At 42.2% G+C, this 24164-nt stretch overlaps 1 protein-coding gene across 2 annotated transcripts in view; it reads left to right on the forward strand.

The window, feature by feature from the left end:
- The window catches only part of SYT7 (synaptotagmin 7), a 225810-nt gene that overhangs the window by 90302 nt on the left and 111344 nt on the right, over positions 1 to 24164 (forward strand). The window lies entirely within an intron of this gene.

Genomic DNA, 24164 nt, shown 5'->3' on the forward strand with positions numbered 1-24164 from the left:
CTGGAAGCTTGTCTAGATAGCGGGTGGAGGAGGCAGCATTGAGTACCATGCCTTTCTGAAAAGTATGACTGTCCCAGTAGGAACAAGCAAAGTGATTTTTTTTTGCATTGATGGAGTTGGAGCACGCTGAACATGTGATTTCTCAAAGATTATCTGTGGAAGTGGAAACGCCTCCCTAAAACCAAAAGAAGACATTTTCTGTTGATGGGGACACGTTCACAAAACCATGCCCGTCATTTGGGGTTGTTTAATTCAGAATAAACAACACACCCTAATACAGAGGCTCATGCACAATATACCTTCGAAACCCATTCATTCCCTCAGAAAATTATGGGCACTGTACTTTGTTAAGGGTTGCTGGGAATTGTAACACTGAGGGGTAATCCTGTGAGGGAAAGAATGTGTTTTGAACATGCTTTAAAAAGTAAAGGGTGTACACAGCCACAGTTGATATATTGTTAATGTGGATAAGAATCACTACTCTGCCTACATTAGGACACATTGTCAAGGTCACTTAGGCTATTTACAGATATCCTCTCTGAGAATGGAAGACAAATTGTCTTTACCAATAGTACACATGCTAGTTTGCTTTTCCCACTGAACAAACTGTTTTTGACCGGGTGCTTCAAGTGATACCTGGAAAAATCTGTAACCAGATTCCAGAAGCATGACCGTGTGTGTGTGTGTGTGTGTGTGTGTGTGTGTGTGTGATTTTTATACTCTGCCTTTCTTCCAGGGAGCTGGTTCCACTGCCTCATTTTACCTACCCCTGTGAGGTAGGGGAGGTTAAGAGATAGTGACTAGCTTCAACCATTGAGCTTCATTGCTGAGTCACTACACTTATTCTCAATTCCCCTTGTTCTCCATGACGTTGTTCTGCAAAGTAATTTTGAAGATTTTTTAAAATGTGCAATCATATACACATCAACTCAGACCTAAGCCCTATTGAGTCCAATGGGACTCACTCCCAGTTAATTGGGAATATGATTGCAGCCTGAATTGTTCTGTTTTTGTTTAAAAGTTGTTTTTGCATGGTGAAGGACATATGTATATATTCATCTTCATAATAACTCATGTTGCCTTAATAATAATGCAGTGAAATAATGTGGTGAAATAATGCAAGATTATCTACCTCCCACAACCATGACCTACCATTTTCAGAAGGGTTTTCTTATTTTCTTATTTAAAAAACTTTATTTTCCTTTGAACAGTATGTGCTCCCCCTCTCTAACACATTCAAGAGCACTTATTTTTTACGGTTGAAATTTCCCTTGTGACTAAACCAGAAATTGCTTGGGGGCTGGGCTAGTCAATTTAACCACTCCATTGACTTGTGTGGGATCTGAGGAAATGACAGCAAGTGGGAACTGAGAAACAGAAATACAAAGCAAATGCAATCTCTAGTACCGCCTACCCTACAGCGCCCCCTACCCACATTATGTTTATATAGTTAACAAACTAACAATCCTTTATTGGGGCTAGCACTATAGTAATGCTAATAGGGAAATTTATTCCCCTTGTTTTAGGAATTAACTGCTTGCACCCAGCCACAAAGTACAGGCTTATACACAGTCCAACAGCGGGACTATATATAGGATTGTGCTATATGGCTTACTCCAAGGAAAGTGAGCAAAGGACTGCAGTCTTTAGACGGCTGTCTTATGCATGCTTAAAAGGTAAAGGGACCCCTGACTGTTAGGTCCAGTCGTGAACGACTCTGGGGTTGCGGTGTTCATCTCGCTTTACTGGCTGAGGGAGCCGGCGTACAGCTTCCGGGTCATGTGGCCAGCATGACTAAGCCTCTTCTGGCGAACCAAATCAGCGCACGGAAATGCCATTTACCTTCCCACCAGAGTGGTACCTATTTATCTACTTGCACTTTGACATGCTTTCAAACTGCTAGGTTGGCAGGAGCAGGGACTAATGAGTCCCATCAGCAGAAGCTATGCTCAAGGACTTCCACTTGCGCAATGGGGATTTCCCTTCTCCCCTCCTCCTGTGTGCCTCCCACAGTCCCAAAATTAACGGGGGGGGGGAGGAGGTCAGGAGAGCCCTGTGCAGGGGCGGGGGAGAGGTGGGAAATCGGTCTATCTGCTTGCCCTGACAGAACGATCACCTTAGCATGACATTGAATTCCTTCCACAGAGCTGCACTGTTGATGTCTCATAGCCTGCTAACTTATACACTCTTATTTAGAAGTAAATCCTATAATAACTTATTATAGAATCACACTGTGGTCTGTTTAGACCTCTTTGAATCACACTATCAGAGGGACATTAGAGTGATATAACAGTAGCTTTGTCCCTTCCTTTCAAATGTAGAAATTTGCTTTAAAATGATTTAATCTGGAGCATTATGAGGACATTTTTGTTGTTGTCATCTGTCTGTCTCTAGAGACAATGGAGTGTGCTTCCGGGGGGTGAAGCCAAACCTCCTTGGGGCTCAAGCTTGGGCAGCGTGTATTGTATGGAGGTCCTGGGCTGCCCATATGACAAGACACCCCTCCCCCACTCAGCCTTACTGATGTGCTCCAAAGGAAAGCAGAGCATACATTTGGCACCAGCTTGGCTGCAGGAGTTGCCGGGAGGAGGCATACAAGGCTATCAAAAGGGAAATTTCACCTTTCCTGTTATATCAGGCCATCCAAAATGGGAGCATTTATCACACTTGCTTTAACTTTGCTTTTTTAAAAAAACAACAACAAAAACTTTTAAGATGTTAGGAGTAAAAACGTAGTGAGCTGAGTATTCATAAAACTTGAGCCCATGGTGTTGGTGGGGACTGTACATTACTACAATTCTGTACCTACTTACTCTCGTATTTATACAACACACATCACTGGGAGTTACCTGTGAATAACTGATAACTGTTTCCACTCCCTTTTTAAGTAACTCTTCAACAGGCTGTGTAAGCACAATAATAGTTAATAGTAAGTTAATGGGAACAAATCAATCTGTATTAAGCAGGCTTGCCAACATATTTATTTATTTATTTCATTAAGACATTTATAGCCTACCATTCCTTTCTGGTACTGAACTCCCACTCTGAATATAGTGGCATAGTGTACATTCAGAAGATCACACTTCTTAGAGTTACAAATTAATCTGGAACAGCTACCACTACCACCCCTCCGCTTCTCAACTGCTGGCAAGGCTTAGAATCACTACTCTGTTGAGTAGTTCCGCAAGGAAGGTCTCAAATTTCACCAGCACCCTTTCCAGTGCCAAAATTCAGTGCCCCTCCTCCTCTCTCGCTCTGTTCCAAATTTTAGCTGTAGCATCCCCAACGGCACCTCCAAGGCTTCACATCCAGTTCGACCAACCCAGTTGCACTCCCCTGAATCTTTTTCTGAGTCTAATCGGAGGTCAAATGTGTTTATTTTCTATTCATTTTTTTTAAAAAAATAAATCTTAACTTTTCCTTCTTTTTTCTTCGCTCTCTCCCCCCCCCCTTTTTTTCTTTATACCTCTTTCTTTGGTCCTTTTCTTTTTGACCTGCTAAGAAAGAGATAAAGAGTAAAGAGACAAAAGTTAAATATGGAAACTCGAGTAAGTTAAAGTGATGTTCTGTAATTTTTAAATTATTGTTAAAGATGGTCAATTGTAATGAACTGATGTAGTTGTTACTGCGGGGGTTTTTTTTGTTATTGTTGAATCCTAAAAAAAGGCTCCATCTCTGAGTGCATGGCTTCTCGGGAGAAGGAATCCCCTTTGGGTCCAGCTGGGCTTACTCCTGGATGAGTGGGTAGAGGATTGCCACCTGAAGCATGCAAAAGGACTAGTCAGGGGAAATCCATCCCTTTCCCACTTTTCCGCGGCTGGATGCAAGCAAATATATTTCGCATACATTGCCAACTCTTATTTACACGATCTCTAGGACCTTCCCGCAATGTGTAATTGGAATAAACCCTGGGACAGTGTGGCGCATGAGAAAGCTCATACAGGCAATAGGATATAAATCGCTTCATTGTTACCAGTAGGGGTCAGTCAGCTGCTGGGTACTGAGAAGCCAAGCGTGCAAAGCGGAGGAGACCCTGGGAGCTTTTATTAGCAACCTGTTTGATATTTGTAGTTAAGTATGCTCTGCAAGGGGAGATGCAGGTTGCAAATTTCCCTTTGATGGCCCCGTTGCCTTAAATCAAAGGCACCGAGTGCCTGCCTGCCTTTTGTCCCATGAGCCTTGTGTGAGCTGCTACTGCTGCTCCTCCTCCTTCACTCCCCCCTGCCCACAACGCATAAATCAGAGACAGGGACAGCTCCCTCTTTTGTGGCCTTGCTGATAGATGGCTCAGTTAACATGTGCCTGCCTCCCCTCTGGATGTTTACACTTAGCTTCATGAGGAGGAATTAACCAGTAACAAATGCCAGCCTGAAAGGATGGGTATACAGAAACAGGAGCAGAAAAGAATATCAGCTCCCACCGGGATCCCTAAGTGCGAGAGGATTAAAGCAGGTGCAAAAAAGCTTGTTGAAACAAAAATGTCTTCAGTTGTTTCCAGAAAGTACAAATACCAGGTGCCTGTCATATCTCAACAGGGATGCTGTTCCTCAGAACAGCCAGGGTCGGATTTAGGTTTGATGAGGCCCTAAGCTACTGAAGGTAATGGGGCCCTTTATATGTCCAGCTGTCCTTTGTCCACAACAAATTGCCACTGTTTTTTGTGTTGAATATATGCTATATCAGGCTTCCTCAACCTCGGCCCTCCAGATGTTTTTGGCCTACAGCTCCCATGATCCCTAGCTAGCAGGATCAGTGATCAGAGATGATGGGAATTGTAGTCTCAAAACATCTGGAGGGCCGAGGTTGAGGAAGCCTGTGCTATATGGTAATTTATGGACCTAATAGGTATCCAATGCCATTTGCCACTGTTGCTGTATGTAGGTTTTATTTGTTTTTTTATCTTGTATTTTGGAAATGTACATCCAGGGTTTTTTCCTTTAAATTTTTTTGGGGCCCCCAAGAGAGTGGGGCCCTAAGCTATAGCTTGTTTAGCTTATACGTAAATCCGGCACTGAGAACAGCCACACTACTACCCTGCTCTTGAGTTACTGTTGAGCGGGCTTCTAATATTTAAGCTCAAGTTATACTGTAGATCAGGGGTGAGGAACCTGAATGGTTCTGTGAGCCAGATCCTTACCTGGAGTGCACCCTCACCCCATTGGCCAACTTTGACTGATGATTGACCAATGGGTTGTCCCACCCACCCAGCAGAATTTTTTGTGCCTCAAATCCCAAACACCAGCAGCCATTGGGTGCTTGAGAGCCCCTGCACAAATCACATTGACAGCCTTGCATAGCCATTCTAGCAGCCTTTGGCTTGCCCATCCATCAGCTGATAGGCAGGAAGCCAAAGCCTTCTTCCCCTAGCCATTGCACAAGCATATGATGTTAGATATGGGGCAGGGGGCCATGCTTTGGGGGAAACAGTCTCATGGGCCAGATCTGAACCTCTGGTGGGCCAGAGGTTTCTCATCCCTGTTGTAGAGACAGAATCTGAGTCTTCATTTGGCACTGGCAACTAACTCAGTTACCACATGAAAGCTCACTGGGGACATTTTCCTGTCTCTGTGCATAAGGATCATCTGGAAGAGGAAACCAGAGCTATGCATGGCAGTGAGAAAGAATTTGAACCAGGTGGCATCAGAGATCAGCTCTGTAGGGGAGCAATGGTCCTATATAGAGCACCTGTTAGCAGATGCGCCACTTTTAAAAGGGCTGTATTTCTGTCTCTGTCTCCCTCTTTCATACAGACAGACACATGCACCACCTGTGTATTAGACTGCATTAAACTTCAAGAGTGCCCATGTCTCTCTGGTCTGTGCACTGGTTCTGTGCAATGCATGCCTGAATGTCACACCCACATAAAGGCGCACACATGTTGACCACATACCATAGAATTCTGAAACCAAACCGTTGCTAATTAGTGAAGTCTTTTGAGGTTGACAGCATGTTTCCCATGGAGAGCAACCACTTGCTCTTACAAAGTGAGGCTGTCCTCATTTTGATGTTCTCAGCCCTGTTAGAGGACTGTTCATTTATTTAAATGATGTACGGTTCATCAAAAAGCTCTGTTAAAGATTTAAGCTCTCCATGTGACAGTATGAAATAGCTATTCTTATTGCTTCCTTCTACGTGCCACCATCGTGCAGCCAGGCAGCCATCTTCTCTTTTTCTGCACAGCTACTGAAGCCTCTTCCTGCTTATCAGAGCAGAATGGAAAAAAGCACCCCTCATTCCTATGTGGTATGACTATGGTGGCCTTCTGTCCAGAGCATCCAAATTCCATATGTCCCGTGCATGTTAGTTGTTCAAACAACCTGTCCAGCTTTGTAGATCCCTACCAAATCTCAGGTGAGCAACACATTCTGTCCTGCAGACATACTATCTGTCCATGCCCTGTGCAGCCTTTCCAGTTTGATCCAAATCATATGTATGATTTCCCACACCCCCATATGGCAATTGATAGTGGGAGTCAAGCAGACAAGTGATCACTATCCTAATGTGCTGGCATTCTCTTGAAGGGAATTGTGTGGGCATGGTCAGTGCAACCAGTTGATCAGGAGTGAAAACATAATGTACTTGTGAAAAGCATTTATGCCAACTTCAGGCAATGATACCATAAAGGTTAGGCTGGGCTCAGAGAAGTACTTGGGATCAGAGCTGGCTCTGGTTCCAATAATTTTCTCCTGAGGATGAATCTAATCTAGGACTTTATGAGCCCGGTTTCGGCTGGGGAGGGCGGGATATAAATAAAATTTATTATTATTATTATTATTATTATTATTATTATTATTATTATGAGACTGGGTTGGGGATAATGTGAATATCAGATCAACATTAGATCCTTCTGCACTATTCAAGGATCCTCCTAAATCATTATAATTGTGAATTGAGTTATGATGGACATTTGCTATCTGGATGGCCAACATACCCCAAGCAGATATGAGGCTGCATCTTCCCCCTACAGTTGCTTTGTAGGGTATCTCACTTCCTGGTTTTCTAACAGGAAAAAATGAAATAACTACCTGGGGAAAAAATAGAAAAGCCAAGGGATGCTGTTTTGCTCCAGCAACTCAGCAACACAATCAAAGCTGCATCTGTGGCCTAAGAACAGCTCTTCTCTGTTCTGGGGACATGGCTACAGGGGTCATTAGAATAATATAGAAGGCCCTTGGGAGGCCTGATCCCTCAGGGCACTGGTTGGAGATGTGTTGACATATCATTTAATGTCGAAGTTGAACAGAGTCTACAGAAAGCTCAAGGGATGAGGCGGATGGCCATGGGCAGCACTCCACATGTCACGGCCAATCAGGTCTCATGTACCAAGTATCCCTGAAGGGCTTTACAATGAGATAATGTTCAGAAGGTGACATTATGCCCTGAGCAGGAAACTGTTTACAAAACAGACCATGGCAGCTTTCAAAAGGAAGGGTGCCCCAATTGTTTTGTGGATTTGCAATCCCTTCCCATCCCTGCCTTAGCCGTGATGACCCTAACCTACCCTGTTACCATTTAGCTGGGAAGCAGAGCAGACTAAATTATTTCACCCAGTAGTGAATCAATGAGTGCAAGCGAAGTTTGCCTTATCTAAACACTAGCAGTACTATATCCCTGAATGTTTTCAATCTCAGTGGTGTGTTCTTGAGACTACGGGAGGAATCCTGCACAAAGTAGTCAGTCATCTTGCTCTCTGCAGTAAGTGGAGAAAGCACTGCAATAAATGCCAAGCAAATGAGGAAGTTGCTTTCATTGGGCAACCAAAGATCAAGGTGCTGCGTATAAACTTTTGAGTTACACAGAAATTTTCTTCAGGCATATGTGTTCCAAATGTAGACAGAAAAGTTCAAAATAAAGATGGTATTGAGTTGGTGTTGATGTAATGAAGAGGAGTTGTTGTTTTTTAAGAGTAGGTGGGTAAACAGTAGGCTGTGATCCACCAGAAACTGGCCAATGGTCCACCCAGTGCCTGTTCATTGCTGAGATTCTAGAAAAGAATGCTGAGCCAGGTTGATACACACCAGCAAGACACTTCTGATACTTCGATCTAAGAATGATTGTTGCAGGTTACTGAAGACAGATGCCTCAGTTGTGCCTGTGAAGAGATCCTAAGTAAACACTCCTTTGTAAGAAAAAATGTGCAAACTTGTAGATATTATGAGCTAAAGATTTGGGAACAAAGGAGGACTTGGTTTAGGCTTTGGTGACCAAGGGTGGAAGAGGAATAGGTTGAATGTATGCTGAAGCAAAGCAGGTGTGGATGTAGAGGATCTACAGTAAGATTCAAAGCCTAATCCCATGACAGACTGTACTCAGGTAGCTGCTCATGGGGTTCGGTGTAAGACTCCAAGCACCAGCTTACATGGATAACCAGTGCCTTGTGTCAATGCTGGAACCCAACCCCACCATCTACCATCACTGCTGCTTACTATCATCCTGTGTGTGGTGCATTTTTGATGCATGAGGGAGTCAAGAGAGGATAGAGCAAATATGAATAAGGAAGTGAGTCCATCAGTGAATATTTGCATGTGGTCCAAAGGAGAACTGGAGTGACACTGAATATACAGCACTGATATGGTAGGAAGGGGAGTGGGAATACAGCAATGGCAAGTAAAACAGGTAGATAAGTCTGCTCCTCCTGACATAAATTAATTAGGGAATGTATTTCCTAGTATGAATTGTCACATTATCTGCAATAAGCACCAGCTTCTTCCTTTTTTGTACCGTAGCAGAAAGTAGTCCCACTGGAATAGGGCCAACTTGATTGTCTGCGTTGTCATGAGACACTGGTTTAAAAAGCAAGCTTTGTATGATCTATTACAAAGCTCCCAAAGAGGAGAGGTGGTAATCATAGCAGGCACAGGAGTGAAATGAGCTCAGCTTCTTTCAAGCAAATTTAAAGTTCACAAATTTCATTGGAAACCTACAAACTCACATTGGGCTTCTGCCTACCAACTCATTACCACCCACTGGGATGCTGTCTGGAACAACATTGCAGATTGTATTATGTTCTGCAAGGTTGATGTGGTGTCTTGGTGACATAACAAGGAGCAGAGTTCAAGAGGTGCAGCTTGATCTCAGTGCACTGTTGTTTCATTGCTCTCTGAAGGTGGGGGAACTTGCAGGAAAATATACCAGCCCCTTACTGAGTTTTCCTTTTTGCACCAACATATGTAAGGCCAATGCAGCCTGTTCTGCGTCAGACTTGCTTGTTTCAGGCGATCTTTCTGATCCTCCCACTTCTAAACCATTCTGTTAGGTTTGCTTTAACTAGTGCATAAGGCTCATCCATGCTGGAAAGTATTCAGACAACCAGAAGCAGTGCCTGCCTCCACCATCCAGGCCCTCTGTCATTGGCATTCCTGATGTTCTGGGGAAGAGGATGTGGTCGAGGAGAAGCAATTGCAATAGGGTAGGATTATCCAGGTATGAAACTCCTCCATCCGTCAGTAATCTTGTGTTACTAAGCCCTCACCCAGGTATTGTGTTAGCAATTCCATGGAGATGGTTGTCATGCCTTGCTTAGTAGTCTTGCAGTAGGAAGGGTTCATAATACTCATCCTAGCTAGTGGAATTGCACTAGATGAATGGTGGTGGGGAACCAGGCGTCCCATGAGCTGCTCAGGGCCTGTCATCCTTATGGTATGTCAGGCAGTTCACTAGTTCATTAGAGAATTCAAGATTCCCAGGTAAGAGCCTTAGGTTAGGCATTAACAAAAGGAAGCTGATGCATACACTGGTTTCACTAGGCACCAAATAAGATCTGTAAGGAAAAAAGGAAAACAGATTTAACATTTCAAAGGCTTACAACAATTACTTGCATTCTAAAAAGAGTATGTCTAAAACCATTTTTAAAAGCAATGTTCACAGTTTCGTTAATGTCAAATATACAAGGTTCATATATTTGTAGCTTTCCTTGCAGAGCCTTTTGTTTGAATCCACCCCAATAAGCTCAAGGAAAATGTATGAGGAACTTTATGGCACATTGATTGCCCATCTACTGTTACTATCCTTAGGGGGAAATTCCTGGTCTTTAGCTAATAATTTTTATTCAGAGGTAGCAGCTGTCATTGCTAATGCTGTGCAGAATCTCATAAATGTCTGACCCTTTTGTGAATTCTATTAAACTGTTTTGTCTCCATAAGAAGGCCTATGAGTGAATTAAATATTAACTCTCATTATTTAATATTTATATTGTGGTAGTGCTTGGGGGCGGCAATTGACACTGAAGAGTGTGGCCAGGCAGAATGACTTGCTAGACTCAGAGCCTGGGCAAACTAACTGATTATTAGTTTCAATTAGAGCTAGGAGGGCTGCAAAAGGATCTAGAAACTTAAGGCAATATCCAGAACCTCGCTATGACTGACATTCCCTTCTGGACAACCTTCCAAGTGCCGCATACCAGTGGTGGGTGGGGCCAGAGACAATAGAGGGTGGAGCAACAAATGTACAGTTTCTGTACATCCTCCCCTATTCAGACAAGCAAGAAGCATTATTAGAGTTCAGTGACATATTCCAGCCAGGCAAAAACACTCCGGGTCCAAAGCAGAGCCAGCCAGGGGTGCAGCCTGGGGAGCCAGAATCTGGCTACATTGAGACCCTTGGCCTGAGGTTCCCCATCCTGGCTATAGTTGCATCCTTCAGGGACTGGACTAGATGACTTCTGAGATACTTTCAACTGTCATTCTATCCTCCCAAAGCACCTAGAGAATAAGAAAGAAATTGAAGACTTTCTCATGAGGAGTGAAGAATGAATGTAAAGTTTTGTACTGGGCAGTTTTGTACACATCAAAGATCCCGGCCTTCCAAAGCAATGGCTGGGTCATGAAAGGATGGAAGAGTCGGGAGGCAGGTACCCAAGAGGTTGAGATTGCAAGAGCAGGTCGTAAACACAGGGAGAGCCTTGGAAAAGCAAAAGCTCAGTCTTGAAAGCAATGCACTGCGGTAGAGGCAGCTAACATAAAGAATGCAGAGTTGGTGTGATTTATTTAAAAGGTTACTAACAGCTCAGATCTGTGCATGACTAATCAAAAGTAAGCCCCACTGATTTGAAAAAGCAGAGTACACATTGAAATAAATGTAGTGAAGTTTATTTGTTTAGAACAGGGCTAGCTAAACTATTTTGGTCTGGGGGCTGTATTTACTCTTGGCCAACCCTCTGGGAGCTGGAGGATAGGGGTGAGTGTGGCCAGAAGTAGGTTTGGCCTCCTCATGCACACACAACACAGAGAGAACACACACACATTTACTTATGTATATATACCTACCTACATATGTATGGGCACACAGCTTCCCTTCCTCAGTTGATCCATTCAGATCAGCTGAGAAGGAGGGGTTTATTACATTCCCTCCATGTGTCCCTATTTTCCAGGGACGTCTCTGATTTAGAGAAGCTTCCCAGTTTCTGATTTGATCCCAGAATGTCCTACTTTTCCTTAGGATGTCCCTATTTTCATTGGAGAAATGTTGGAGGGTATGGAGTTATCTGACCACTGAGCCGTCTGAAGACAATTCTGTATAGGGAAGTTTTTAAAAAATGTTAATGTTCTATTATGTTTTTATTTAGGTTGGAAGCTGCCCAGAGTGTCTGGGGCAACCCAATAAGATGTGTGGGGTATAAATAGTGAAGTAATCATTATGGAATGGGACGCCCCTATTTTCATCAGAGAAATGTTGGAGGGTATGTTATTATTCCTCCTTGGTCAAGTGACTGGGGAGAATGTGGTTTGCATTCTCAACAAGGGATTCCAACATCCCTGCTCATCCCAGCACTGTGTCTAATTTTTATTCCTTTTGTTACTGCCACCAAAATCAGTCAGGCTTTGGAGGGCCAGAAAAAAAATCCTTGGGTGGGCTGGATCAGGCCGGCTGTTAGCCATCCCTGCTAACAGTCTCCATGGACTTACAGAGAAACTTACAAATGAGTTTTTAAAAACTGAAAAAAATAAAACCAGTAAAATCATGTCCTTGGCCATTCTGAGGAGAAATCCTTAGGCTCCCCCCCTTTAATCCAGAATCCTTCAGTTCCATTTTTCATCCCCCTCCTCACCCGCCTTTTTTGGATCGGTTCTTCTTTCATATCACAACTGAAGAGACAAGAAAGCCAGGGCTGAAAGTGCTTAACCAAAAGAGGAGCTTTGCCTGCTGCTGTGTTTTATAACTGCTTTCTAATATTTTTATATTCACCAGTTATGCGGCAGGCCCATGTCAGTGCTGTGCCTGACACGTTATCATTTGCCTTTTTTTCTACCGCCTCCTTGGTGCATTAAGCAAGAGTCCTTGGCTGCCTGTGCTGAAGCCTGGATCTGTTTCTTGGAAGGCTATAACTAACTCCAAAGCCTATCCGCATGCGAATAGCTTAAATTGTACTTAGCAATGTGCATTTCTTTGTTGTCGCCTGCCCAGTGTGTCACTTGCTGTTTCCTTGTCCAATTTCTGTTCTGTTCCAGTTCCATTCTGTTCCGCCACAGTTCTTTTCTTGCTTCTGCTAACCTAAATCATTGGGTCATCAGCAGCATTTGCCACCTCATTGCTCACATCTTTTGCAGACTATTAATAAACATCCCTGACATTGTTTCTCAACTTGTGCAAGGCATGTTTGTGTGCGCACAACACACGTATATACTTTACTGATGCACATTCTGATTATTATAGGAAGGGCATACCATTACGGGCATAACCAGGGGGTGCAGGGGATGGTTCCCCCCTAAAGCAAATAAATAAATTGCATTGCAGATATCGCAGTTCTGCCCAGCATAAAGCCTGCCCCCCTAAAATAAATCCTGGCTACACCCATGCATACCATACATACATCTATGTAATTGCTTACATAATTGTAAATAGTCTGCCATAAGTGACAACTAAAAAGGCTACCGTGTGTGCTATCTCACTCTCGCACCAGGCAAATCTGGAACCACTGCCTGCTTGGCACAGAGCCCCAGTGCATTCCTGAGGATTCTGGGGCATGTTTTAGGACGCACACTGAGTTATCAGGTACCATCCTTGGGTAGCTGCCATGGCCCCAGAACCTTGGCACAGGCTACCACCATATCTTGGAGCCAGTCTACTCCTATGAAAAACGAATGCCAGACCTTGGAAGCCCATGTGGCTCTTCAACCAGTGCCATTGGTTCTTCTGGGAAACATTCCAATCCTTTCTCTTCCACTGCTTTTTGGCAGCAGTAGGCTGTCTGGAATTGTAGACCGTCTCTTGTTTTCTGATCAGTTGTATTTATAGACTCAAACTCCAGCTGGATTTATGTTTCCTACAAATATTTCCCCAAGTGACCTCCTTTCCTGCCTGGACAGGCACATGATCTGCTCAATATTGGATGTTTGTATGTTCCTGCTGCCTGCCCTGTCTTATATTTGTCTCAGGTTTTTTGGCTAACTAGCCATTGCTTCCTTTCTGAGTTGAGAAGTCCTCTTTTGGTTCAGTAACTGGTTAAGAAAAAGAGAGCAGGAATAAATGAACAGTTCTTCCAAAAGAGGGGTATAGAAAGTGGAGCACCCCAAGTATCATTATTTGGGGCTTTTTAACTTGCTTGTAAATGATTTAGAATGAGTGGTGAGCAAGAGGTATCCAAGTTTGCAGATCATATTAAATTGCTTGGGGTGGTTAAAAGAAAAAGGGAGCATGAAGAGCTCACCAAACTGAGTGAACAGGCAGTAAAATGACAAGTGCAATTCAATGTAAGCAAGCAGAAAATGATGCACATTGGGGCAAACAAAATAAAACAAAACCTTAATTTCATATATATGTTCATGGGGTCTGGACTGGCAGTGAGTGACCAGAAATCAGACTTTGGGGTTATAGTGGATAGTATAGTGACGATGTCATCCCAGTGAGCAGCAGCTGTGAAAAAGAAAAAATTCATGCTAAGGATCATGTGTACATGGGACTCAAGTTTTGCATCTGTTGTGAAGACAAGAATTGGCCATCATACTAGACAGCACTGTCACTGGCAAATTTTGCTTTGGTATGCCAACAGGCATGAAATTGGTCTATTGTTTTTGTTCAACAGCATAAAAAAAGAAAAAGTATATACCCAAAATTCAGGTATACTGGATCTGAGTAATAAAAAAAAATTAAGTGAATGATAATGTATGACATACCACTTGATCATTTGGTTAATTTATTAGGTCTATTAAATGAGATTCTGTGAAATGAATATTCTGCTGATGGCAACTAAAATAGGCACTACAGAGATCTGGCATAATGTTTAAGAGTTATCTATAAAAGAATGCTGTACCTAAGTTTGGCATTTGGCATTGAGGATCGGCTGCCAATATCTTTTCCTCTCCCCTTTCCTCCTTCTCTTCCCCATTCCTCCCTTTGGTTACTGCACTGTCTGATTAAGAAATATGAAAAATGCAGCTTTAGAATGTGATAAAATAAAGTTTGACATATTGCACAAATGCCAAAACTTACCACTGGTGAGACTCAGAAGAGAGATGAAGGCGAAACATTTGCAAATATCACATCCATGTATTCAGATAATTTAATCATAGCTTTGATATAAACATGTATTGCTTTATAATGCAGGGAAATCTCAAGTTGTGTTTTTTTAAAGCTAAATTATACTGAAAGAAAGTTGTATGTTCTCATTAAACATATAGAAATAACAGATTTTTGCCCACCTTCCCCCCCTCTTCTTAATTTTAATCACATGAGTATCTCAGGCAACTTAAGCCCTGGGCCCACAATAATACAACCTAGCCTCTAAAGACAGGCATTCAAGCCTCTGCATCCTCTTCCTAATTGCTGGTCTAAATAATCTGTTGTGAGATTTAGCTCCAGCTCTGGTTGTAATGGTTTTCTCTGCTCTCTTCCTAGCACTGATGTTAAAATCTCCAGCCTATAATTGCTGGCATCGCCCATAGCATCTTTCTAAAAAGAGGAACACAGCATTGGCCACCCTCCAGTGCCCTAGTAAAGCAGTTGTTTTTAATGATAAATTACACCTTCTTGTTGCTGGCCCTGTTACTTTGCTCCGGAAAACCTTCCAAAGACTGATAAATACCATTTGGCCCCAGTGATTTATGAGTGACACCCAGCTTATGGCTGAGGAGGCAGTTTCCTTCACGGTTGCCAAGAAGAATGACCCTTTGGGCAGACATATTTCCAGTTTTACCTGAAGGCAGCAGCTGGTTTTTTTTATGTCTGTGTGCAAAACCTGATAAAATTCCTATTGGCTATTTTAAGACACTTGACTTGAAGGGAAAAGGAGAGACATTCCCCTCCTGATTCCCCCCCCCCCCCCCGGTTTCAGATCATTCAGACCTGACTTTTATTTATAACTTCTCACTTTGCAGGAGGCAGGCTAGTTACGGCTGGGCTTTCATGAATGCTCAAGCTGAATGCATTCAGAGCAGCAGGTATTTGGCCTCTATGAACAAAATCAGGTCACACGGTCTAAAAAAGTAGCCTGGGAAACAGGCAAACAAGCCATTACTGCTTTCTCCCTTTGTCAGACGCTGGTTCCCTGACCCAGAATAGATTCCATCACATCTCTGTGCTGCCGATGTTGATCAAGCCAATTCAGTTAAAGAGGTGAAGGGTTACAAATGGAGGTTCAGGTGGATATAACATTGATTACAGCACCATAAATTGTGCCCGAGCATTTTATTTCTACCTCTTCTCCTGGATGAACTCTCTGTCAATTGCTTCTTTGCATATATTGATAAAATGCTCACTACTGTCTTACATCGAGAATATTTTTTAAAATAAACTCTCCATCCCACCCCTACCCCACCCCCACCCCAGCCTGCTTTTAAAAAAACCTGCCTTAGGTAGCATACTTAGTCTGCAGCTCACAGGGAAGCAAAGATGTGAGCTGGGTTCAGATAATTTTAGAGCAAAGTGTTATAGCCACAAGTCTTCCAGAATCCCAGTGCCAATCCCATTGGTTGGTAAAGTGCTTGGAGATCTCCAATGTATGACAGAAACGTAAGGTTTTGTTAAAGTGCACGTAGCCCTCTTTAGAAATTAGCTGTGGGACTTTCCACTAGCTGTATAAAGATCCAAAGGGATGGTTGTTTTGTAATGCAATTTCTAATCATTTGCAAAGAGCGCAGCACATGTGCCCCCTGCTGTCTTCTACTAATTTTAACTGTAAGCTTTTATTATAATAGGACCGAATAAAAATAGCAACTAACATAACACCATACGCTGGAAACATTACAGCACATCGCAGATGTGAAGAGAGAATTGTCACATCCCTGCAGGGGGAACGTGGACATGCATAGCACATTAAATGATAGGTGTCCGGTGAAATGGCTCTTGCAGGCTGAGGAATGGGACTTACTTCAAGGCAAGTGTGCACAGGATTGCAGTTTAAGCCCCATTAAATGCAGTAGGGCTTACTCCTGAGTATAGGCCTGGTAGGTTCTGAAGCCAGAGGTAATCAGGACCTCGAAATTCTTTTTTGTGTAGTGACGGGAAATCATGAACATTAAAATGCTGAGAATAACAGGACAATAGAATTGTAGAGTTGGAAGGGACATTTTTGATAGCCATCCTCTTATTTTGCTTCAGAAAGCCTTCTGATCTAACAAATACTATGCAACCCCAGGCCCCATCATTGATTTAGCATTGCAGCACTAAACTGGAAGTAACAGGGAAGTAGCTTGAGTATGACCTGCTGCAGTCTTGTAAATAGCTACTTGCTTGGTCACATGGGCTAAATAAGATTCCACACTCACCCACTTACCCGCTCACCCAGTGATCAGGAATATTATCTTTTGAAATGAATCACCCAGAGAGTAAGAAATATCTGTGGGCTAGTAACTCTTGTGGATTTGGAGGGCTAGTATAATGAGTGCCATATAAAATGTAAAGCAGTTGTTAGCATACGGAGCTCCTTCTGTAGCTGCAAACATAAACATGTAGATGGCACCCTCCTAACAATGTCTTGAAATATCTATCATCTATCTATCTATCATCTATAGCATTACCTTTTTAAACAAATTGCATAGGAAGCCACACCCACATTACTTTGCGCCTCCCTTCTTTCTGGTGTGGTGGTGTTACTGTGCATATCTTATAGCACTCTGAGGATCTGTACCTTCTAGCCAATAACTGAGTGGCCACTTATAACAGCCTGTGTCTTCATGAGCTGAATTATTGGGTGGTCTGACTCTAAGGGACAGGTGGATGTTAGAATGACAAGATGCAAGGTCTGGTCCAGTGCCTTTACCTATTAAATATTTGTAATTGTGTAGAAAAGGAAATATAAGCAAGTGCAGCTTTTCTCAGCCCGGCATGACAAGTTGAACTTGCCAAAAAAAATAATATTCCCCTCATCTACATAGTTTTTAAAAACAATGGAGTCCTGCCCTCCTTTACATCCGTCTCCTTAGTGGGCATGGCTAGGTTTCAGGCACTTTCCCTCACCTTCTCTTTATCGTTGTCTTTCTAAAGTCTTTGCTAACTCAAAGATGCTGAGGAAATATACTCACTTAACCAAAATGCTTAGTTTTAATCCCGCAGAGGAGCAGTTCTCTGTGCAAGTGTTTGTGCCTTAGTCTCTGTGTCTCATCTCGCACTGCCTCATGCTTGGACCCAGGAGATGCAAGTGACTCCCCTTTGCCCCCCCCCCCGCCCCTGCAGAGTGTAATAAGCAAGGGCTTCCCCTTCCTGCTGTCTCCTTGGCAGTTAAATTATATAGCCGTCTCCTGCATCGCTACTAATTCTACTCCTTCTCTGAGATGAAGCCTGTAATTTGCAGCGTGGAGGAAAAGGCATTTTGCACTTCCTGCCGATACAGGTGGGAACAATGGACCAGGCAATTGTGAGGCCAGTAACACAAATCCTACAAGCCTTTCAGAGGCATCCATGTATAATAGGGATTTTTTTAAAAAAAAAAATGCTCCAGGCCTAACATTCCTCATGAAGCCTGGTAACTTGTGGAAGCTTTGAAGAAACATATGTGCCTTGGTACCTTCATTCTAGGGCAGGCATAGGCAAACTCCGGCCCTCCAGATGTTTGGGACTACAATTCCCATCATCCCTGACCACTGGTCCTGTTAGCTAGGGATGATGGGAATTGTAGTCCCAAACATCTGGAGGACCGGAGTTTGCCTATGCCTGTTCTAGGGGCTATGCTTTACAGACAATCCTCTCATTTGAATGCCTGTCAGTGGACAGCCCTTTATTTGAAGGTGTCTTCTGTTTGAGGGCTATTCAGTCCAAGACTGGTCTAAACATATAAAACCATAAGAGGAAGAAGCAAAAGCCTTGAAATTGCTCATCAACAGTTAGATGCACCTGGCCAGCAGAACGAGCAGGCTCACATGTCACCTGGTGTCTTCCTCACCACAGTGAGCTCTAATACATTTCTATTTAAATTGTAGCAACCATTTATAAATTTGCATCTATACACATAAATGAGCATTTTCAGATTTAATGCAAATTATTGTCCTCATTTATCCTCTTTGTTGGTGATGCGTAGGCGGCCACCTTACGTCATTCTGTTATCCCTTTTGACAGTAGTGTAGCCACCATTTTTTAGTAGAAAAACTGCCAAAGTCACAGATTCAGGCTGCCAAACCTTGCCTTCTACAAATACATGTTTAACAAATAGATACCAGTTATCATCACTCAGATACCCTGAAGCTACTTTTTAGCAATTGTTAAATTGCTACTGAGCAAGTGTCCTTCCTTCCCTATAATGGCTTGTATTTAACCTTTTTGTATAGTCTGGAGTGGTAACTGAAAATACTTTAGATAGTGATATCTCCTTCAAGTGGTTTTGAACCAATCAATACCTGAAAATGAAGATTTTCCTCCCATAAATTGGTTGTGATTTCTCCTTGAGAGATGACAGTGGTGGAATTAATTGTTTGGAATCCATCTTCCATGAAGCTGTGAGGAGTATGTGTTTTGGGTTCTGAAGAACGAGGCCTGCCTACAAATGTATTTTTAAACGTCCTAAAGAACTTTTGTTATTTAAGAATCTAGAGTACAAACAGTGCAATCCTATACATGTCTACTCAGAAGTCTAATTGACTTCAGTAGAGCTTACTCCTAGGTAAGCGAATAGAGGATTGTATATCTGTTATGACCTCTTTTCCTTAAGTATTTTCCCCACCTCTTGTTTAAGATTATTTGATTTTCCTTGAATTATTAAAAGCACTCGTCCAGTGGCGGCTGCTGTCCATTGGGAATGGGAAAATGGAAGGTAGGAAGGCCATGAGTGGGTGGAACTAGAACCAAGGACAGGGGAAGCCAATTAATTCTACTGAGGCTAAGGAGGAGGAAACAGTCTGGGGACACCCTCTGGGCTGGTTGCAGGAATCAAGACAGTGCTCCATTTGCACTCATGGACCAGCCCCCACAACTGCTGCTACTGAGCTTTATTATTTCTTTAGTAGATTGAACGCTGAAGCTGGGATCAGTCTGTGTTGAGCAAGTATGTAGCTTTTTGGGACATAAATATTTATTCTTTATTGATAACCTTTCTGTTCAGCTGCCTTTCTGTAATAAAACATTCAGAGTAGCATACACTGAAATGATAAAAGCATATAAAATCAATAACATAAACATTAAATTGCCAAGGGCCAAATCAAGCAGCAGCACAGCATATTTATTTAAAATGCTAAAAAAAAAAACCCACCCAAACTTTTTTTCCATCAGCCCCCACTTTGAGTCCAGGCCACTGAGCAAACTTTCCATGAGAAGAGCTTTTCACAGTGCAGCCTTGCAGGAGAACCTGCCCCTAAGAGGCCACCAAAGTCAAAAGCCTAGACACTGGTCTTAGGGCCTGTATACATATATGAGTAGGGAGAGGGGTTTGAATGGGAGACGGTGATCCCTCCCACAGGTGTACTAGACCTAGTGGTATCTCTGCTCTAGATTAAGCAGCAGTGTGTTTTTAAAAGAGCCACATGGCTGCCACTAAGACAACAACTCATGTTTCCTCTTCACCTTTCTCCCCAGTAACACGTAGTAAAACAGAACGTAAGAGGCAATGTCACTGCACTCCTTCATGGATGCTGCTTATGAGTATGGGGAAATTCTGTGCAATGGTGGCATTTTAATTATCAATACATTTTATTTCACTACGCATAATGCTGCTGCTTTCAGCATCAGTCATGCATCTCCTGCTCCAGTTATGACTAGTCTCCATGTCCCTTGAGTGTCACCCCAGGGCTGGATCCGAATGTAAGAAGGAGGGTGGTTCAACTAGATCTGCCAAAGAAGTCTGGAAACTGTAGTTTGTTAAAGGTGCTGGGAATGGTAGCTTTACAATGAGTGAACTACAGTTCCCAGGGTTCTTGGACGAAGCCATGTGCTTTAAATGTATGGCGTGGGAATTACAGAATTACCATATCTGCTTCTAAAGCAGCTGTAGGCATATAGAGAATTGGGCAGAGGGGAAATACATCAATTTTAATTATTAATGTACAATTATTGCACAGATTAATTATTAACAGATATTGAGTGTTATTTATCTAGTGTCACAAGTGAATATTACTGAATGTAGATGGTTATTGAAAGGTTATGCTATGATTTTACACACACACACACACACACACACACACACACACACACTTCTCCCTCAGAGATTTAAAGTAGGGAGTGGATATTCCAAAACCCTAAGAAATGTATTGAGAGTGCCACCAAAGGGATACATGTCAGATCACCCAACATTTTCTACCTAGGCCTCTTAACCAGATTCTTTCACCCTTATCCCATCTAAACTAGGATTCCTAAACTGTGGATTTGCCAGCACAATGAACACCAACAATGCACACAATAAGTGACAGTGTACGTCTTTCCTGCAGCACGCAAGCAAAATATAATTTGTGAAGCAACCCTCAGATGAATGCTCTACATTGCTGTAATCATTTACTTTAATTTCAAGCAGATTTCCACAGGTTTTTTCCAATATCTTTTATGCTGGCTAACCTCTTTAACCTAGCAATTTAACCATCCCTAAAAATAAAAGCTTTTATGTTAATATTGTGATTGTTTTCATCTGAAGAACAGTTTTACAAATGTAAAACCTCACTTTTGTTTTGCTTTTCTTTCATGTGCTATATGTCACATATTTTTAAGGCTGAGCAACCTGGTAGATAATAGAAGTCTTTAGGAAACCCAGGCCCTTGAGTAAGCAAACATTACTCATTCCAAAAAGCCTTTAAACAGGGTACCAAGGGCCTTTCTAAACAATTTGTTTATTGTTCAATAAATGCCTGGTGGTTTGAGAGATCCAGATGCAATGCAGTAGTTGTAATGCAGTTTCCCACCATTATTGTGTGGTGGGGAAATATCGCATCAGTTGCCTCTGTGTGTCCATTTGGATAGTACTTGTTAAATAACTGAAGATGCCACAACTTGCTGTCTCCAATACAACTTGCTGTCTCTTGGTCTTGGGAAGCTTTTTAACAATATACAAACATAAAACCAAACAATAATTAAAAAATATATATTTAAAAGCAAAAGAAAGTTGTTCAGTAGACCATTGCGGGGGATGTACTCTTAATTGCCTGCATAGGCCTGGCAGGATAGAAAAGTTTTCAGCAGGCATTTAAAAGTTGATGCAGAAGGTGCCTGCTGACACTGACTGACACACACACACACACACACACACACACACACACACACACACATTTAGTTCTGTAATCTCTCCAGCATGTATATTTTCTGTTTGTTTTTAAATCAGGAAAGATACCACTCCTGCAGAAAATATATCCCTAAGGAACTGGAAATTGTTCTATTTCACGTCATTCAATTGAATTGGCTGGGAATTATAGAATTATCAGCCAGGTATTGCTTTAGAATTTCATGTTTAAGGGGGAGTATGTCTGAAAAGATCTCAAATTACATTTGTGATCCAAGTTAACTTATAATGAGGCAATAGTAGAGCTAGTCTGATGGAGATGCTTTGGCAAGGCTCTTTGTGATACACCCATACTCAGAAAAAGACCCAGTTGCTGATGAGCAAACACGTCACAACTTGTTTCTCCAAAGCTTGAGCTTTGGTGAACATGTAGGATAGGATGGACAAACCAAGCCATACTGCTTGGTTCAGATATAATGCCAAACCATAGTTTTATACAAGCCAACAAACCAACCATAGCTTCATATTGCTGTTTGTTGCCAGAAAACAGACCATGATTAGATGTTCAAACAAACCACACTAGGACCAAACTTACTATAACTTAGTGTTGTGTGTGTGCTAGTAGTGCATTTGTGAGCCAAACCTATGCAGGATGCCAGTCCATTTCAGCAGGCCTAAATCCTTTGGACCAATAGATGGCAAACTGGGAGAGGGCATGAATGAGAGTAGAAAAATAAATGCATGATGAGAGAAGAATTTCCATTTAATTCTCTCTCCATCCCTTACCCCTCTTCCTTCTCTTTCTTAAATGTTCTTTTGTGAGCCTCTGAGTATTATTATTTTTGTAAAAATGTGTAAGCTAGTTTGAATCTGATCCAAACCTTCAGTATTCTCTTATTGCCAAGAGTTACTCCACAGGTTAATGACATTGTGTAGAGAGAGGTACTTTCTCCCATCATCTGTGTGCTTGTTGCTTTTGAAGTTAATTGAGCATCTTCTTTTTCATATCAACAAAATGTGGGAACACTTGATTTGCTATGGCTGTGCTATACATTATTTTTCAGACCTCTACTCAAAACCTCTTTTTAAAAAGTTAAATGAATGAAACAAAAATAGTCCTTCAGTTTCTGCTCTTGAAAAGGGATTGCTATATGTATGGCTGATTCTCTTGCCCTTCTCTGCATTCCTTTCCTTTAGGGTTCCCATATGTCCGGAATTTCCCAGACATACCCGGAATACAGCAGTCAGAAACCGTGTCCGGGTGGAAATTGTCATAATGTATGGCAATCCATGCCAGTAGTGTCGTCGTCATCCCCCCCCCCCAATTTTCCTTAAAAATAGCTCCAAAATATCCTTTTTTTGCCAACTTTTGTGTCTGGATTTTGAGTATGTCAACCCTAGTTTCCTGTCTCTTCAAAGTTTCCCTATAATATTTAGACACTCAACCTAGGTATGGGCAAACTGGGCATGCATCCATGGCCCTACCCTTTCATCTTAGAGGGCCCATTCATTTGTTACCACAGCAGCATGGTAGACATTGAAAAAATGGGTTTCCCATGTAATTCTGCTTCACATCATATTGGAAACATACAGAAGCTTGGATTCATGGAATCACCCAAATTATGGCATTATTTCCCATACCAGTATTGGTAAGCAGAAAGGTGTAGTTCTGATGTAGGATGTTTAAAGCAAATTTGAGGTGGAGGAAGCATGGGCTGAAGTTTATTTCATTCTTAAAACTGTAGTGGACTCGTTTGCAGATTTGACTGGATTAGCACAGTGACTTGGGACAAGAAACCAATGGAAGAACTCCTTTTTTTTTAATGATGACAATTTGTAATTTATCCATATATGACTAGAGCATAAACTAGAATTCACCCATTTCAAATATTCATATTTGATATTTAAAATTGGAGCAGTTTCAAATATTTGTCCATTGCAATGTGTACCTCTGTGGAGAAATGCTGCATGTATGTCTATCTATTTATGTTTCCTGCTTTGGAAGAGAGGCCTTATATTGTTGCTTTGTTTGAGCCGTAGCTACTCGGTGACAGGTTCTGAGAGTGGAGTGGGGAATGAAGAGAGACAATCACTTTTAGTATTTAAAGACAGGGCCAGGGTCAGGTAAATTAATTTTGATTAGTCTGGGATACATCAGGTTCTGATTGGCTGGGGTTCTAAGGTGAAGAAGCAGTAGTTACTGGTAACTGTCATTTGATGAAGACAATTTTGAGGGAGATGTGAGGCAGTGCCAGAGAAATTTGAGATGAAAATGGATAACCAAGGCTTGAATATTATTTCCTGCTGCTGCAATTGTGCTGGTGAAGATCAGAAGAAGGGAGCTTTTTGTTGAACTGTGTAAAGATCTTACCAGAATAAGGTTATACAAGCAGGCTTTTTAAAAATCAGCTAAACTGCCCTAGTTGTCAGAAGTACAACTGGATGAGCTTTGGGGCAGGATTCACTTAGCCTAGCGTGCTAGCACAAGCCAATGCAAGAGTTCCCACTGGCGTGATGGGGATCCCCTCCCCCATTCCACTCTGGGAGATTGGGAGAACCCCCAGAACAGAACATGGAGGGGAGGGGGGAATCATTCTGTCTG

The sequence above is a fragment of the Podarcis bocagei genome, assembly GCF_964188305.1.
Source record: "Podarcis bocagei genome assembly, chromosome: 1".
Lineage (NCBI taxonomy): Eukaryota > Metazoa > Chordata > Lepidosauria > Squamata > Lacertidae > Podarcis > Podarcis bocagei.